General features: G+C 38.6%; 1 protein-coding gene and 1 long non-coding RNA gene across 5 annotated transcripts in view; one reads left to right on the top strand and one right to left on the bottom strand.

The window, feature by feature from the left end:
• Positions 1–475: 475 nt before the first annotated feature.
• LOC107836085 (uncharacterized) lies at positions 476–3153 on the bottom strand. 2 transcript variants are annotated; one of them, XR_001661931.1, is made up of 4 exons: positions 3083–3153; positions 2797–2964; positions 2096–2310; positions 476–642 (listed from the first exon to the last, which is right to left on the bottom strand). It is a non-coding gene; the product is annotated as an uncharacterized LOC107836085 (long non-coding RNA). The 2 variants fall into 2 exon arrangements; XR_001661930.1 differs by having other exon boundaries at positions 477–642; positions 2797–3152.
• Positions 3154–3941: 788 nt separating this feature from the next.
• The window catches only part of kank4 (KN motif and ankyrin repeat domains 4), a 79540-nt gene continuing 70875 nt past the window's right edge, over positions 3942–12606 (top strand). The window contains exons 1-2 of one of the 3 annotated variants that reach the window (XM_016670804.1): positions 3942–4066; positions 7987–8132. The gene's annotated coding sequence lies outside the window, so the exon portion shown is untranslated. Of the gene's footprint in view, positions 4067–7850; positions 8133–12606 lie in introns of those variants that run through there. The other 2 variants (XM_016670802.1, XM_016670803.1) reach the window with 2 other exon arrangements.

The raw sequence follows: 12606 nt of genomic DNA, 5'->3' as shown, positions 1-12606 counted from the left end.
GCAGCAACAGGCCCGCTGTGTGAACAGGTGTTACAGAGGAGATCACACAAGAGTCCAACTGAGTGATGAAACGTTCACCGCTTGACGTCTCTTCACTTCCAAACAATGCCTCTACAGATAAGCCACAATGGGGCAATCTAAGCACACAATGCATCATTCAGGAGGACAATGCACTGCAAAGCAGCCTCTTATCTCCAGCCTTAAGCCGTTCTACCTGAAAAAAACCCTTCTCTTCTTTTAGTGAATGAGAAACAATTTCATCTCTTTGCCTCTTTATGGGTTGTTTTGTGCTGCCATGTGCAAAACTTCCTTCAAGATTAGAAACCAGCAAGTATTTACCAGAACAAACTTAAAAACTGGTGAAGCAAAATATACTTTTAGGGCACTAGTCAAATTATCCATTAAGATTCAACAACAATATGTGACCTACGATGTATTAAATACATTTCTGAAGGAGATTTTTTGATTTGTGGAACTTGAACTAAGAAGTAATCACCCACCTGCAAGATGCTGTTTAAGTAGCAGGTGTTGCCAAGGTTATTGAGACCCACAAAAGGCACCAGGTTCTCCCTCTTCTCACATGGGATTGGAAGGCCAGGTGAAGACGGACAGGGGGCGGGGCCATAGACCACCTGATCACAGCTGCAGCAGATTAGGAAAAACAAAACAGGAAATGGATTGTTTTAATTTTCACAGTCATTGCTTAAATTATTCTAGGTTTTTTATATGGAATGAGAGCATAAACTGTATATAACTGTAGCAATATTATTACGCTTGCCAACGTTTTTTTCTCCAGTGTTCTAGGCCAAAAGTGTCTTGAGTATCCAATAATTCCACAAATGTTTAAAACAGATTTTATTTATATTGTGCAGCCCTCTTTCAGAGTGGGGAGAGATTACATGTTCTTTGTTTATCCAGAGTTGAAAACCTGTTTGTGGTGTATATACAGAGGGTGCAAACAATTCTGCAATGGAAAAAGTTACTGTGAAAATTTATACAAATTATAGGAAGAATCTAAAAATAAAAAGCTGAAAAGTTTTTTGAGAACCCAGATTGGCAGAGCCGGCAGACTGATGACGGTCATTAACCTCTTACCAGCAAGCTGGAATGTGATTTGATATACAAATGAGCAAACTCAGTGGGTGTTAGAAAGCTGCTGGATGTTTGTAGTTGAGATTATCTACACACAGAAAACAAATTGGAGAAACAAAACATACTGTGTTTTTCTTCCTTTTTCATGCCCATTTAAAATACCATTTTATACTACTTATGTGATTAAATGTACATTTTTGGTACTAAAGAACCATTTCATTTTTAATTCGTGTTTATTTACATGAATCTTAAGTCTACTGAACTGAGATTGAGAAAACTTTGAACTGAATGAGCAATAAAGTCTGGAAAATAAATATTTTTTAAAATGTTATTTTTCTTACACATTTAATTAATAATAAATTAAGATGTCAGTTTTCCAGAAGTTTCGTTTCTACAATCTCTGTTTAAGTTGGCAAAGGTTAAAATGCTGAACCTTGATGTTCTCTTAAATCCGGAGTGTCAAAGTCCAGTCCGCAAGGGCCGGTGTTCTGCAACATTTAGATGTGCCTCTGCTGCACCACACCTGATTAGAATAATTAGGTCATTAGCCTAATTATGTAGATTGTGTAGATAGCCTTGTGTAGCCTAGCTACACAAGGCTCTGGAGACCCTATCTACACAAGGAGGAGGTAATTAAGCCATTTCATTCCAGTGTTTTGTACCTGTGGCATAGCTAAAAACTGCAGGACAGCAACTAATGACTGCTGTTCCTATATGATTTATGACCCAAATTCTACTTGTTCAGCTTTCCTTGTTTTAAAGTGTTCTATAAATAAACTGACTTTTTTTTTTTTTTTTACAAAAATTGACATTTGTCAACTGTTTATAAAACAAAAGAAGTTGATTTGTGTACTGCTGACAAAATAAGTTAACATGGACTACTTTTAAAATATCAACATCTGTATCTCAGTGATTGAGTGTTGTTCATAACCTGGCAATGTGGTTTATTATTGCAAAGTTTGAAACATGAACTAAACTACTCTACTACTACTCACAGACCCACCTGGCTGGAGAATCTTCTTGTTCTAGTGTCTTTGCATCTTCTGCTTGAGGTTCGGAGAAATCCAGAGCTCGTTTTGTGTCCTTCTTCTGGAAGAACTTCAAGGAAAGTTTGTTCCTTTTCACAGGACTCCCCTGTCCTGTTCCAGCATTCTCAGCCAGCAGACCTGACATCTTCGTTCTCCTTAGTATCTTACTGAGACCGAACAGCGCAGCGCACTGGCGAAAAAGAGAATTGCACATTATATTTCAGTGGGCGCCATCAGAGCTCGACATGAACGAACGTAACTACGCACTTAAGTTTCTGCTCCTGTAATGTAATTTTGAGCAAAACAGTTCGAGTTGATCAGTTCAGACGGTTCTGGTTTACAGTGTAGTGTACAGTTACAAGTTCAGTTCGGTATTATATAACATATTACCAAGCTAACGCTAACTTAATGGTGCCTGTATAACCACCCCTCCACAACAACCAGAGACGAAACTCTGCCTCTCTAATTTTTATATAATGGTAAAAACAAAGCAGTGTGCATTTAAAAACTCATTCCAAACTATTTGAACACAACACAGTGCAAAAACTGGGTCGACATGGAGCGGTGTTGTGAAGCAGTGGGAGGAGTAAACAGGCAGCACGCTGCCTTCAACTGCTTAATTCAAAACAACGAACTCTCTTAATTCGAACAGTCAGAGGACACGTTTAAGTCTTACCTGAAGGACTCATTCCAGCTTCAGTTTTAATATATATTCCCAAATATATAGTCATTCAAACCATGTAGTCCGCTGTTTGACTATTCAGACGGTGCAAAGAGAAGTTGGCGCTTTTTCCTGCTCGAAGACACGTTGACCGTTTCTCCGCCGGTGAAGAATCGACACTGTCTGAACATATCCGACAAAAACATCACATAACGGTTCCATTTCATAATGAATGTAAACCATGCGAGCACATAAATCTTATAAATATGCACAGGTTTTTGTCAAATTAGATAACGTTTACAGTCTAAAACGCAGGCCGATCTAAGGACACCTAAAAAGACGAACTCCATCCACCCTGTTGACGCCATGTTTGTAGTGTTTCCTGAAAGGGCAGCTGAGCTAAAAAGGAGAAAGATCGAGAGTTTGGGGTTCCCATCAAAATAAAGGCTGACAAGCAAAATAGCTGTTTGCTGAGAGGAGGAGATTTTCTCAACAAACATAGACAATTTGGTTAGGTATACAATCCATTTTTGGATAATTATTGTTACTTTAGGGATAGTTACGAATGCCCATCCAAAGTTGTTTGCTGTTTGCGATTCACAGCAAAAGTATTCGTATTTGGAAAAAAACTATTGCAAAGTTGCGGTATTATTGCTTGGTATTGTGGTGATATTTTGATTACATCACTTTCTACCTTTTCCGTCATCATAATGTACTGCAATCACGATTCTATATAAGGGCATAACAACTAATCAAGAGGCCTGGAACACATTGCTTGCAAGTATAGTTTTGACATAAATAAAACTAAACCTTCAGGCTTATTCAATATAATCCGTTGTCGTTATATATTTCGTTTTTAAAAGTCCGCACATACATAGTATGTGGCATAATGACAAGTAAAATGTAAACTAAACGTCAACAATTTCGTGCTTTTATTTTGAAATCATAAAACCGTTTTCTACCTGCAAACCTTACATTATCATTATTTCGGGAAGCTGTATGCTCCAAAACAATTATAATAATAACTGAACTACCGTGTATACCGTGTTTGTATCAGTTGCAATTATAAATTGTTTCATTATAAGTAAAGTTTTACATTCCTAAATAAAATAAAAAAAACGGTCCCGTCCATTGGAATGATTAACAACGGTTGTACAAAGTTTTGATCAACAGGGGGCGACATTATCCAGGGAATATGACGGCAAACTATCCAGCAGCATCACCATCTTCACTGGACCATCTCCTCATCTGACAGTCACCAGGCTACTCCTTCATGATTTTAACGGTAAGATACAGTTTGTTTGTTCATTGCTTTCTGGGGGGAAACGTAAATGTACTTTGATCGCAGCACTAAGGTGTCTATTTAATCTCGTCTCACCTTAATAGTATCAGTTGCACTGTGATGTTAAAAGGGCTAAAGACTGTTGGTTCTGGCGTGTGTTTGTGCGATGAGGGGAGTATCGTAGCACCTGAATGTTGCCAAAATAAAAAAAGCGAAACGACAGGTGCGTCGTTGCACGGTGGGATTCAAACTGCGGGGACATTTTTTTCCATACGATACTCGAGCTGGACGTTCCGTTTCTTCTGTTGCTGCTGCTGCAGAGTGGATGCTTGGTCAGCAGCAAACATTGCATCAATGGAGCTGAGCTCTACTGTGCCTGAGCTTCAAGAAACCCCTTGGTTATCAAGTGTTGTTGCAGCAAGGATGCAGATAATGGACGGTAGTAGTAGTTTCGCAGACTAGTACTTCCTGTGGGACTGGCTGATATTCCCAAAGGTATCCTCAATCTAATGCTCCAGAATAGGATGTCTCCTCTATCTCAGGCTTTGGAGTGACTCTAATATAAATTTCATGACTGGTTCAGTGTGCAAAAATCTCACAACAGGAATAATTTCAGGGTATTTCATCCCAAATAACATAGCTTCACTTTCTTCAAAATTAACTTGATTAATAAAGAAAATGAATCAGGAGAATGATTTACCAAGCTGTAATATGAGCTGGTTCAGAGCTCCTGTTTGGGGGGCCTAAACAGAATTTTTGTTCAGGTGCAAGAATGTGTTGAAAAGACAACCTCTAGTGAAGTAATCAACAAAACTGACCTTTATGAAAAACTGTCAAGAAAATAGTTTTAAAAAGCCATGCAGACTTCTGTTTGAAGCTTTCCGCAAGCCGTGTAAGGGACAGATAAAGTCTGGGAAGAGAAGTTCAGATGAAACCAAAGCAAAAACGGTATTTGTTGAAAACTATTGTTGCACTTCTGCTTCAACAAGCTAACGTGAAACATGGTGGTGGCAGGATCATGTTATGGGGAAGCATTGTATTTAAAAGGAACTTGAATAGAGTTGATTAAAAGATGGATGGAGATGTTTGCAGGAAAAAAATTGAAGAAAAACTGTTAAAAGCTGCAAAAGACCAGAGGTTTTGTTTTGAGCAGGGCAGCTACGATACAGGGTCAGAGCTGAAATGGTTTTGATCAAAGAATATTCATTCATGTGTTAGAGAATCCAAGTCAAAGTGGCATTCATAGAGCCTTTTTGTAAAGAACAAAAAGGAAAATATTCAGTCTGTAGATCTGCAAATCTGTCAGAAACACCCTAAAGACCTGCAGCTGTAATGTCAGTGAATGGTTGTCCTAGAACCATTTCCCCTCCACTGCACAGGTTTGCACTACTGTTTGTTAGTCTACAAACTTGGTGGACATGTTTCAAAATATATGGTTGTTTTTTTAGTTCTCATAAAGGACTTCAGAAGTTAATGGCAGAGTAAAGGATGGAAATTATCAAATGGAATGGTGTTTGGTTTTTATTTTAGCCTCTCAAAAAAATATGCAGATTATTTTTAGAAAAAAATAAAATAAAACACACAAAAAAAATCCCAAATGTAAAAACAAACAAGCAGTTTATCCTTATTGCTGTTGTTTAAGGGATTTAGCTGTTAGGAGAGATGGAGTGGGGACTTCAGAAGCATTAACATGTTAATCAACTAGTTTTTTTTTTTTTTCATAATGAAAGCATTTTTACATATTAGGGAGCTTTGTTTTGCGCGATTGCTAATGCAACCAAAGAATGATAATTCTGGTGGTTTTAGGGGCCCACTATTAGTTGGGGGTGTGGGAGGATTTGGAGGAGGGAGTACTGGGGGATGCTTCTCAGTTTTTTAAGCCTTATGCTGGCCCTGGATCTGACAGATACAACTGATAGGGCAGTAATTTTCCACATCCCGTCTCAGAGTCCATCTAAATCCTAACGTGGGGCTGCATAATAAAGAAGCATTATTGTGGTGCCTTTCTCTCATCGCCTCCTAATAATTATGTTTTTTTTCTTCAACAAAAGACAAATCCCACCACCCATGTCCTGAGCTATAGAGTATGACGTTCCTAAAACAGTAGAAATGAAACTTTAAAACACATAATTAAGTCATTAAGCAGATTTGAGCTTTGAAATGTTACAAATATTATTTCTATTGAAGGAAGAATTTAGTTGGTTTCTTTTCACCTGATGTAAATGCAGCAATTTTGTACATTTTATTCTTTCAACTTGTGTTAACGAGGAGTTCTTTGCATGCCCTGTGCAATGCTGCTGGCCTTTATTAAAGCAGGCTTTGTCCCAGGAGGCGTGGAGCCCTCACAGCACGGACCGGGAGATGTAGGTGGTGTGAACGCTTTAAAGCCCAGAAAAAAAAATTGCCCAGAAAAAAAAAAAAAAAAGAAATCTCCCCACTCTCATGCTCCATCTCTGTCAGGAGGAGATCACTGATGGGAAAATGAAGGCATGTTGAGTGACAGGCAACGGTGCACTCCAAGAATCTTTTTAGCTCTCAGTACAAATCCTGTTGTTACAGCTGCACACAGTTGTTATTTTGTTATTTGCACCAGATGAACTATTACTGTACCGCAAACCTGGAAATACATCTTTAGCATGTTTTGAGTCTTTCTAATTTCATTTGAAGAACTCATTGCGAATAAGGCAGTAAAACACAAACACATTAAAGGATTCGTGTTTGAGAGTTACATTTCCTCCTTTGACCTGCAGGGCATCCTTCAAGGTTGGGAACAGCTGGTTTAATCACATCATTGCAGTGATTTTATAAGAACACACATCTTGAGCCCCGAATTCAACTCATTAGCAGCCGTTTAAGGCATGAAGACTCTTATCGTGGTTTATTTCTTTCCACTGAAAAAAAGTACCGGTGGACAAATCTCACAGGCTGCACTCGGCTGAGGGGAAAGGTTTAATATGTAATTAAGCGGAAGTTAACAAGCGCTCACAGCCTCACATGTGTATGCAGTGGATCTTAAAAGTCTACACACCGTTGGAAAAATGACACATTTTCATAAAATAATGATATGAGTGGAAAAATACCTTTAAAGCATTATACCTGTAATGTTACATGTGTCCTCTAACAACCTAAAAATAAACAAATCAAAGTATGAAGTAGCTTCTGATTGCATTTCAGTGTTCTGCATTATTTGGTAGGATTTTAATTGCATTCCACACTTTGACTTGGTTACAGACTTAGTCACAACGTGTTCTTCTAGTGATGCCCTTTTTTTGCTTCCTGGCTCCAGACTGATACATTTCTACAGTTAGATGACTCAATTTTTTTGTAATCTCCCTGCAAACTATTCCTTTAGCTAACAGATACAAATGAGCAAATTTCAAAAAAATCTTGCTTGGGCAGCTGAACTTTGTTTCTAGGTTATCAGATGCTTTATAATTAATAGCAGAAGTGTTCCCAAGAAGCGTGAGATTTAAAACCAAATTAAAAGGTGCTTTATCAAAGTACTTGTTTAAGGGAGTGCACATTTATGCAAACAGGTGTATATTTTTGGTTTATGTGTTAAATGATTAAAAGGAAAATTTCCTTCCCATAGTCTCTTGTTTTTGCATTAAAAAATCTGGCAATTCTGGCGAACAGTTTTTAGAGCCGCCGTTCATCAGGTATGATCTCCCGCTGCACGCAGGAGTTTTCCATGTCCACATACTTTAGAACGGGCTTCCCATTTGATGCATGCTGAGAAGGTGGGTGTTTCCAACCCGGCCACTCTGATGTTGGGAAGAATACCTCCTGCATCCTACTCAGTCTGCTCTCTACTCTCCCAGCTCTCCTGTTTCATGCAGACTGCCTGCCTTCCAGCGTAGTGCTGTCCTTTCACTCTCCACTATTCATTACCATCTTGTGTGTATTTTCACAAACCTACTAAGGTGGACCAAAAGCGCTGGCACAGAGGACTGACGAGTTCATGCTCAGATGAAAGAAGCATACATGTAGATGTAACTTGTCCTACAAAGACAGAAGCATCTACTAAATTGCAGTTTTATTACAAAGGATAGAACACTCACTCACAAAGGTAAGAGATCATTTTTATTTGCATTTTATTTCTTCACTACACATTTTTTTGGCATTCTCTCTGTAGTTTTCTCTTATTTATTATTTGGTGTTTTTACTACTACATTGCCACAATCAATAGTATCATCATACTATTTAAATCATATTTCCATCTACGTACATATAGTTGCAATAGGCATAATTTCAAAAGTTACCATCCAGGGGATTATTTGTTGTTTAGAGCGATCATATCTGCAGCTTCAGCTGAAGGCTTCGGTGAACACTCAGTGGGGATGTCTTCGCTTGGTTTCCTCTCCCTCCTTCACTGTCAAACCCCTCCTTGCCTCTCCTCTCTCCTGTGTCTGCATGTATTCACAGTTAGTCTCAGCTTCTGCTCTGCTTGCTTGCCTGCCACAGACTGTCTGCTCTGATTGGTTGGCAGACTGCAGTTACACATTAAATGTTGGCTGTTCACTATAAGTGTCATACTGTGCACGTGTCTTGTTTGTTACACTTACAATTTTACCTCAGTGCCCAACAAGGAGCACATTAAACGGGGCTGACCCGGATCGGTGTTCGTCCCGCTTTCTGAGTTTATTTATGTTTGTGTCGGTGTGTTTTTCTTGGAGGTGCAGAGAGGTGAGTCATACCGGCTCACACGCTGGTGGCTGCCACCGGCGTTCAGTGTAACCACATCGTGTTGTGTGATTTGCAAATCGGCAGTGTCTGATGAAGCAGTGTATCTGTGAAATGTCGACCTTTCAGGAAATGAAAACAAGCAAATTTGCCTTTTTTTGAAGAGCTTACCATCTATTGATTTTTTTTTCTGTGCAATGTGTCCTATTCGGAGGAGGTCAGATCTGAAAGTATTTTTTATAAAGCCAGTAGCTTTCAGAGGAAATCATAAACAAGTAGAAGTTGTACACTTGTTTAGTATTAACAGAGAGTACTTGATTTTACTCTCTTGAAAAGGTATTAGAACACCTGAAATATTTTGACATTTTGTAATTTTTCACAACCAAAAATTTTATATTAAGTTTTTGTGATTGTATGTGGAATCCCTGCTTTGGGTTTTTCTGCATGGAGTTTGCATCTTCTCCACAAGGAGGTGGGCACATTTCTGCTAATCTGCTAATATGCTAATACCAAAGCTAATTTTTCGCTAAGTGGTTTTGCTAACTTCAAAAATATTTAGCGCACTTAGCTTTCCGTAAAATAATTTTTTCCGGATAACTTTAAATGAGATAATTTACATGGGTGTTTTGTAAATTTTCAGTTTGACATGTGTTGAAGTTTTGGTTATGGAGTGTCATAGCGAGGTTTATAGTTGGTGCATTGAGCCGTCCCCACCTCTCACGTTGTCATGCTGTCACTGCCGTGCACCTCTGAATTTTTATGAGTCCTCGAGGATTGCACATGCCATCTTTCACACAAACTGGGTGATTTTCAAAATACTCTTGCAGAGCTGGTCCACCTGCACTGGCATTTAAATGGCTCCTCCATTAGGGCTCATTTTTAAAGAATACCGCACCACTTACGGTATACGTTAAGTATGAACGCCACACTGTGCTGGTGTTGTGTTTTAGCATTGGCAGAGCTACTGTTGTTTGTCCTATGTGTCTCTGTGTTGCCCTGTGATTGACTGGTGACCTGTCCAGGGTGTTCTTGCCTCTCACCCAATGATTGACCCTGTGATCCTGCCAGGATAAGCGGGTGTAGACATGGATAAATAGATTTTATCTGATAGACCCACACAAAGTAGTTCATAATTATGAAGAATTTCATACATTATAGTTAAAACCTTATACAACTGCAAAATACCCTTCAGTCAAAGAATTGCATTTGGGGGACTGAATAGAAATGGAAGTCAAATTATTCCGATTCTTACTTGAACAATAAAGAAAAGAAAAACTCTGGTTTTATCTCTCCTCTTCACAATTAAGCAACATTTTGTTCTAAGAAAATGTGTCCCACTTGGTGCGAAAGACACTATGATTTTAATAATAAATAAATGTTGTAACTTACTCTCCAGTGTGTAATATTAATATATAAGGAATCTAAAAGTGCTAAAAGAAACATGAACAATAAAGTGCACTCAGTTTGGCAAAGATAACCTCAGGCCAGTATATAACAGATCTAAAGTATTCCACATCCCACACCATGTTTCTTAATGGAGCTTAAAGCCACACAGGACAAAGTTGTGTTGTTAAATCCCAGTGAATTTTGTAGGAAGCATCTGCAATGTTTCACTTGTCCTGAATGCAGCTGCCTTGTACTTACAAGGGTTTTTATCTCGTGTGACATTTAGTAGAAGTAATCAATGCCCCTACTGACAAGATTATCTGGGCATTCAAAAATCAGTCACACAATTCTGATCAGTGTGTCTGTATTGATGAGGTTTTGATCTTTTAAGCTGGATTCAACATTTTCATTATCTTGACACATTATGCAATGTGATGGCATCTAAAATCTTTAGGTTTAGAGCCGATGAACTTAATGTGTTTTTATAAACAATAGATAACATAAGTGGGCATAACTGTCAGCGTTCTATATCTTGACTTTGCATTACATGTGGGGTTTGTTTTGCTAAAGTTCTTCATCTCTGTCAGAATGAGAGAAAATGTCTTATCCTCAACAATCTTATGTTATTGCACTGAATATTTGTTAATTTTACTTCTGGACTGACTTTGAAATAAACAACAGTCCATTCAGCCTTGTAGCAGATACCCAAAGGTTTGGGGCTAAAATTGAGACGTAATTGGATCTGCTCATAATTGTGTCCACTTTGAAAAATGACCCAGTTTTACTTCAAGAAAAGCTACCCCACAGCGTGATTCCACCAACACCATGTTTTCCTGTAGGTATATTGTTTGTTGAATAATGTACAATGTTCTTTCTGTGTCGAATATACCAGTGAAATAGAGTGTCTTAATCTGACCATAAAATGCTCTCCCACATGTTGGAGACTTCATGCAGGTCAGGATGTTTTCAGCGGAATAACATGTTTCTGTTTTGCAACCCTACTCCTTACTCCAGATATATTGAACATTCATGAACCTTAGTATCATCTGGAAATCAACCAGTAAAAGCAAGAAATTCCTGCAGCTCCATTAGTGTTGTGATTGTTTCTTTGTTTTTCATTGCAGACTCCCTTATTAGTTTTCCTCTTGTCTTTTTATTCATTTTGGAGAAAATCCCAGTTTTCTTCAGTACATTCACCACGTCTTGAATACAGACTTCAAATGATGGCTCACTAGAAGGCCCAAGAAGAACAATGGCATGCTGAAAAGGTTGTAACTACCACTGGAGAGAGATCTAAACCATCCAGGATGCTGGCCCTGGAGGACCGACTTTGGGCACCACTGGGCAAAAGTAGCTATTAAAGTCCTGGTATTTTACCAGGAGTATGCACACTTTTGTGACCCACAGGCAGTTTTGATGTGAAACTAGAATCCTGTGAAAAATTATCCTACTTTGGTTCTGCTATGAAAAGCAGGCCATTAAAGACCAATGCCCTAGGTAGAACTCTACTAAAGAAAAGGCATAGCAGCTTAATCTGATGGAAAGTGTATTGAAGCACTGGAGTAGTCGCACATGCAGACACATTCTGAGAATCTGCAGCCAGTCCAGTGAGCATTTTAGGATGGCTGCTCCTATACAGAGCTGCTGCACTATGAACAAATGGCCATACAGTGCTTTTTAACCCATAACTCTCCCACTGTGTGTGTGTGTGTTTTTTTTTTGTGTTCTTTTTGGTGTGGTTTTATGACTTTCAAAATAGTAATTATTACAGCCTGCTTCCCTAAACCTAGATGCCGGCAAATAGTCAATGTATGCAATGTGACACGTTACGCAGTCTATACCCACTAGCATTGTGCAGATCTGCTGTGTCAAGGACTGCAAGTCAATGATGGAGATGGCCCATAATTTTCCCAGATGAGAGTTTGAAGTCGGCCTGTGCCAGTGGGTGCCAGGCTGTGTACTGTGCTTCAGCTGGCTGGATGCCCAGCTCTCCTCATGTGCTTCATATTCCACAGACTTCCACATCCACGACTTCTCATAAGGCTTCACTGAACCTGTAAACTCCTCTTTCAGCCCACACAGCCTGAGTATGTTTATCTGCAAATGTTTGTGCCAAGTTTATTGCCCTCAGGGATAAATTAGCTTATATATAGGCCTGTCACGATAACAAATTTTGCTGAGCGATTAATTGTCTAAAAAATTATTGCAATAAACAATAATATTGTTTCAAGACCTTCTGACACTGATTTAATGGAAATGATGTAATAATGCATGCGATTTCCTGTCATAGATACATACTTTTTATTTTCAAAAGAACACATAATACTGGAACTGATAAACTAAATAAACAAAACAACTAAAAACAAAAATAAAATGGATTCTCAGTCTCCATTAGCAAAAAAACGTACTTGAATAAAAACTAAACATAAAGCCAAAGTGAAAATAAATACTGCATTCAACCAAAAGAGTGCAGA

The sequence above is a fragment of the Poecilia formosa genome, unplaced genomic scaffold (genome assembly GCF_000485575.1).
Source record: "Poecilia formosa unplaced genomic scaffold, Poecilia_formosa-5.1.2 Scaffold38, whole genome shotgun sequence".
Taxonomy (NCBI): domain Eukaryota; kingdom Metazoa; phylum Chordata; class Actinopteri; order Cyprinodontiformes; family Poeciliidae; genus Poecilia; species Poecilia formosa.
The sequence above is the reverse complement of the archived record's forward strand: the minus strand, read 5'-3'. Positions and strand labels throughout refer to the sequence as shown.